Source organism: Acomys minous, assembly GCF_964271855.1.
Source record: "Acomys minous genome assembly, chromosome: 6".
Taxonomy (NCBI): Eukaryota; Metazoa; Chordata; class Mammalia; order Rodentia; family Muridae; genus Acomys; species Acomys minous.
In genome coordinates, this window is record NC_140487.1 from 85983989 (window position 1) to 85990469 (window position 6481).

Consider the following 6481-nt stretch of genomic DNA (forward strand, 5'->3'; position numbering starts at 1 on the left):
GGGGCCAGCTTTTGGCTACATAGAATATTCAAAGCCAATCTCGGATACATAGCGAATTTGAGACCCTGGACTATAGAATGAGACCCTGTCTCACAAAATAAAAAATAAAAATAAAAACAGAAACCAAGATGGGGTTCAGTTGCCTTGGGGGCACCGGTGTTGTACGCAGTGTACAGATCCATGGATATTAAGACGTGGTACCTGCACACACCCTCACATTAAGGCTAGGCAAGGCAACCCAGTAGGAGAAAAAGGGTCCCAAGAGCAGGCAAAGGAGTCAGAGACATCCCCATCCCCAGTGTCAGGGGTCCCCCACAAACACATTAAGCCAACAACCATAGCATATATGCGGAGGACCTAAGGTGGACCCACGCAGGCTCCATAATTAGCACTTCAGTCTCTGGGAGCCCCCATGAATCCTGCTTCGCTCTGTGTTCTCCTGGTGCCCTTGGCCCCCTGGCTCCCACAATTCTTCCCTTCCCTCTCCCGGGGCTTTCAGGAGAGGAGCCTGATGGAGACCTCCAAGCCCCAGGTTCTTTGGCTAATGTTTGACCGTAGGCCTCTGCATCTGCTTCCTTATTTTTGCGGATCCGTCCCATAATTAGTGCCTCCCATTTCTTCGAGCCTGTGGTAAAACAACACACTGTAGGTAGAGTAAGTATCATGAGCCAGGAAGGGGGGAAAAAAAGGTAAGTGTAAACAGACATGGCCAGAGTCACACAGTACTATCTAAGGACACGCCACCAAAGACCTCTTACCCCTCAAAGAGTCACCATCTCCAAAGAGTTTCACCTTGGAGATCAAGCCTCTGGTATCAGTCTTTGGGAGACTTCCAACACATAGGCTCTGCCCTCTAGTTTTGAGGGCTGTATTGGATGATGGTTATAATGACCCTGGAGTGTGACAGGTCCTTGATAGGAGTCATTACTGAGTCCACTTTCAGTACTTCCACAGTCCTGGCCCCTAGAGAAATTGAGCACATCCTACTTCATACAATTACAGTGCATTTAGTCGCATTACAGTTACAGGAAACGAATCTATAATTATGCCTGTGTTGGCTAGCATTGTCCGCAGAAACTCCCAACTATCTAAGAGGAAATAAACGCTAATTATGGGAGCTATGGTTACAGAGGTTGAGAAAGCCCACGGCAGGCTATCCTCAAGGTGAGACGTGAGGTCAGTTCAGGCTTGAGTCTGAAGGCCCCAGGACGTGGTTTTGATATCCAGCCACGGGAAGAGTATGCTGGCTGCAGAAAAGAAATGAATCGCACCTTTCCTTCGCATTTCACTTTCCTTGGGGCCACAGTGATTGCAAGGTGGCCACCCCACACACGGGGGGGGGGGGGGGGGAAGTGGAGTAAACTTCCTTTCCTTCTTGCACTGATTCAAAATGCCAGTCCTTCCCGGCACGCTGGTGCCTGATCATTAACCCAGCACTTGGGAGGATTGCAGGTTTCAGGCCAGCCTGAACTGTGTAGAGACATCCAGGCTCAGAGTGCTCTGCGCGGAGAGCTCCTGATGCTGACTGTGAGCCAGTCTCTTCCCTCATACTCAGAAATGATGTCTTATCAGATTTCTGGGTATTCCTTGGATGTCAAGTTGACATCCAAAGTTGACTACCGCAGAGGCTGACCTATAAAACAAATTCAGTAAATGCTAGCACTTAACCATGACTGACGTTATCACCTACCAAAGTGTGACACGTGGGAAGGAGGTCCTGAAGAATTGCTCTGCACAGCCTGGCAAATGAGCTACCACAGTCATACTTTTGGCTTTAAATGAGTGAGTTTATTAAGCACAAGCCAGAAAACAACAAACAGGTGCTCAAAAGAGAGGGCAGAAATCAAGTGAGGAGGTCCAGTTAAGGCAGCCAGGTGGAGTTCCCAATAGAGAGAGAGAGGGAGACCTCGGCATGGCTGAGTGAGTGTCCCCTTGGGTGAGCCTCCCAAGTGAAAGAACAAGTAACACCCTGCTAAGGACACGCCACCAAGCATCCAGCTGAAACCACCTGGGGAGGTGTGATAGGTAGAGTTGTCGTCTGAGCTTTCTCTCTGTGGCCAGGTTCCCCGAGACTGGACTTCTTCTCCTCCCCACTGTGGACATTTGTAGACAGGAGGATAAGGAGCTTCGCCTTTGGGGGAAGAACCTTGCCTTCCGGCTCTTCTCAGGGACAGAGTTTCTTCTTCTTGAGCCATTTTGCTGTTCTTTTCCTTGCCTGCACAGAGTTGGGAGGTAACCCATCCTCAGAGTAGGAATTGAGAAGGACACTTAGAGACAAAAATACTTGATTCTGAAATGTGGGGCCTGGAGGTAAGCTCCCTTCCAGAGCCCGCTTCGCAGTGAGCTCCAGCCAACAGAAGGTGCCCTCTACCAGTGTGCCCATTGCCCGTCGTCTCCTCGATGTCAGACACAAAGCAGTCACTCTCTGGATGTTTATGGAATGGATGGCTATTTTATGTAATCATGAGTGGGTGTGTGCTATTCCCAGTATCTTTGGTGAAGATTATAATTGTCCCAAGTTTTGTTGTGCTCCCTATAGTCTGGCTTTGTAAGCTGTTCCCATGACCCATCCACCATCCATGACTGGTCTCTGGGCAGACTGGGTCCTTCCACCTAAAGCCCAGCTCGGCCTGTAGGGAGTTGAAACTGAATATACAACGTGGTGGTAAATCTCAATGGACTAGATCTGGAATCAGCCGGAGGTCTCTGGGCCTGTCTATGAGGGACTGTTTTAACTAGAGTGGGAAGACTCACCTATCGTGGGTGGCAGCAGTCCCAGAGCTGGGATGCTGGGCAGCATAAGCATTCATTGCTGGGATTAAAGGTATATGACACCATGCCCAGCCTTTCCTTTCCTTTTTAATCTTCCCAGACAAAATAACAACAACAACAAAACCCTCTCAAGTCCAGGCCAAAGGAGCAGAAGAGCAAGAAGGCACAACAGCAGCAAACCATAGGCAGACTGGAGAGCCTGCCTGCATCCCAGCACCTGCTCCACAAACCACAGGCCGACTGGAGGGCCTGCCTGCATCCCCGCACCTGCTCCACAAACCACAGGCAGACTGGAGAGCCTGCCTTCATCCCCGCACCTGCTCCGCAAACCACAGGCAGACTGGAGAGCCTGCCTTCATCCCCGCACCTGCTCCACAAACCACAGGCAGACTGGAGAGCCTGCCTGCATCCCAGCACCTGCTCCACAAACCACAGGCAGACTGGAGAGCCTGCCTGCATCCCCGCACCTGCTCCACAAACCACAGGCAGACTGGAGAGCCTGCCTTCATCCCCGCACCTGCTCCGCAAACCACAGGCAGACTGGAGAGCCTGCCTTCATCCCCGCACCTGCTCCACAAACCACAGGCCGACTGGAGAGCCTGCCTGCATCCCCGCACCTGCTCCACAGTCACCAAGTCACTCATACCAGTGTCCTTCCTCCCCCTGCGATGAGGCAATCTTGTTCCTTCCTAGTGAAGACACTCTCTGCACCCCAAGGTAGACATTAAAGGGGACATCTTGAAGAGGCCCCAAGTACACTCGCACAGTCAGTTGTCCATTTTAAGCATGCTTATAAATATTTTATATGAAAAGCTCTTCCCGTCCGGTGTTGCTCATTCTAGGTACACAGGAAAGAAGAACCCGCCAGCACTGTGTGTGGGCGCGTGAGTACGCGTACACAGTTTTTTTTTTTGTGGGTGTAGGTGTGTATGGTGCACACACGAGTGTGCACTCACATGTGGAGGCCAGAGCAGGACAAAAAGTGTCTTCCTCTTTTGCTCACTACCTTATTGGCTTGAGACCGAGTGTCTCACTGGACTCCTCCATTTCTAGCTAGAGCCCAGCAAGCTCTTGGGATCCATTATCTCCACCCCCCGATGCTGGGGTTACAAAAACATGCATCCACTCCCAGTTACTGCCAGGACCTTCCCTTAACCCTCCTCTCATCTCCCTGGACGTGCTGGTCAGAAACGGATGGCGATGGTGGAGTTCTCCATCCACACAGCTCTGAGACAGCCCCGGGATTCCATAATTCTGTTGGTAGTGGGTTGGGTTTGTTTGTTTGTTTTTTCCTTCTTTCTTTTTTCTTTCTTTTTTTTTTTTTTTTTTTTTTTAGCAAACCTGTAGGTATTTGGAAATTAGAGAAAATATTAAATTCTCACCAATGGTTGATGCTATACTTAAATCAATACTGATCTTGAGTAGAGAAGGAGAAGGGAGGAAGAGAACCAATGTCCCTACTGTTCCTACTAAGGTGCCGGGGATGTAGCTCGATGATAGAGTTCATGCCTAGCGAACACGAAGCCCTGTGTTTAATCATCAGAACCAGAGAGAGACAGAGACAGAGACATAGAGGCAGGGATAGAGACACGACACACAGAGAGGCACAGAGACAGAGCAGGTCATTGTTGAAAGGTTAGATTCAGGGAGCTGTGGCAGCCTAGAGGACAATTTAGCAAGCATCCCCATGTATCTGGTCTTCACGCCACAGGGTAGGAAAAGCCTACTCAAATGCTTCCCGCTTTTTGTCTGTGGTTCAGAGCCCCCAGAAAGTGACGACCCACCTGATCACGGGAGAAGATTCAAATGCCGGAAAGCCCCAGATAGTGAGAGCCACACTCCAACTTCGCTGTTTGCCGGAACAAGACAGTGACCCAACTTTCCTGACCCTCTCTGCGTCCAACTGTCTCCACTTCCCTAGAATAACCTCTTGTGCTGGCTTTAAAGACCCAATGATCTGAAAAATTGTACTGTATACATACCTACAGGAAACGCCAGGACTGTGGTGTTTATTAAACTCTTAAACAGGGGTGGGGGGATGGGAAGGGGGGACACCTGTGTCAATTGGGCTTGTATTTATCAGGAAAAGAAACGGAGAATTTCATCTTAAGAAGAGTGCTCTGTGGTTGAACCATCCCAGGGATTGCCCTTAATCTCTGGCTAACCTGTGAATTTGCTTCCCAGGGCACCTAGTCCCACATTGCAACTGACCCACTTTCATGTTTCATCGACTCCATAACTAATGTGCAGTCATGAGTAGATTCCTGGTCAAATCAGCCACTTTGATTCTAGGAAAAATAAATAACTGGCTCAAGATTATTCTTCTATGATGTCATTTCTACGACTCTCTGTCTCTGTGTCTGTCTGTCTGTCTCTCTTTGTGTGTGTGTGTGTGTGTGTGTGTGTGTGTGTGTGTGTGTGTGTGTGTATCTGAGACCAGGGAAGTAAGGCCAGGGGCTCATGGTGAGGAGAATGCAATTCCAGAGAGGCAGCAGCAGGAGGGAGGTTTTGGAGTGACAGGGCCTTTCTGTGCTCTCCTTGTGTGGTAACTTTATTGCCTAACGCGCAATAAAGTAAGCTGTCTCCCATACATCCATTTAAAACGGTGGCTAACTGGCACAGCTCTGGGTGATTGTTCTCCTTAGAAAACAGCAACCGGAAGAATTAGGAATTTGTGAAGAGAGGGGCAAGAGCAGAACCAGAAGTCGCGGGGAGCGGCAGGAAGGGAAGGAGTGAGAGAGCACCCACTCTCCAGGTACAGCACCGGCCCTGAGCACTTGCTCATTCTTTTTATTTGACAGTCGCTCCCTAAAAGTGACCATTTTTATCCACAGGCTTCCTTCTTCTCATCCCAAGGATACGACTATCCCAATTAGTAATTTTCACTGCTTCTCCTACAAAATACTCATCACTAGTTAATTTTTAAAGTAACCTTGCCGTCCAGATTATGGCATACCTGATCTCTTCTCAGAACACTTAACTTCCAAAATAAATAAAGGGCTGGTTTGAATACCTGCTTCAGACGGATCCAGGGTGAGACACTGTCTGTGCAGGCTCTCTCTTTCTCACAGCACCTCTGGGCTTTGGCATGGTATTCTGGTATGTAGCGTGATACAAACCTGCCTGGAACTACCGTCAAACCATGGAATAGGGCCCCGGGGAGCTGGCTCAGTCAGTAGAGTGCTTGCCATGCAAGAGCAAGGATCTGACTTCAGGGCCTCACTGCCCATCTTAAAAGCCAGCTGTTGGGAGCAGGAAAGACAGCTCAGCAGTCAAGAACTGAGAGGTCAGTTCCCAGCAACCTACATGGTGGCTCTCAACTGTCTGTAACTCTAGTTTTGGGGGGATTCAGTGTCCTCTTCTGGCCTCCACTGGCTTCTGTACTCACGTGGTGCATGTGAACCCACGTAAGCATACACAGACAAATACATGCACACAAAAAACTTAAAACTAAAAAGAAACAAACAAAACAAGCGAACTTTTATTTTTAAACTTTGGTGTGTCCGTGCACACCTGTAATAACACTGGGAAGTGGAAACCAAGTGGATCCCTTACGACTTAGTGGCCTGCCAGTCTAGCAAGTTCCAGCTACAGTAAGAGTTGCTGTTTCAAAAAGGAGCATGGAGAGTCATTGAGAATGACATTCAACATTGAACACTGGTCTACGTGCACACACACACACACACACACACACACACACACACACACA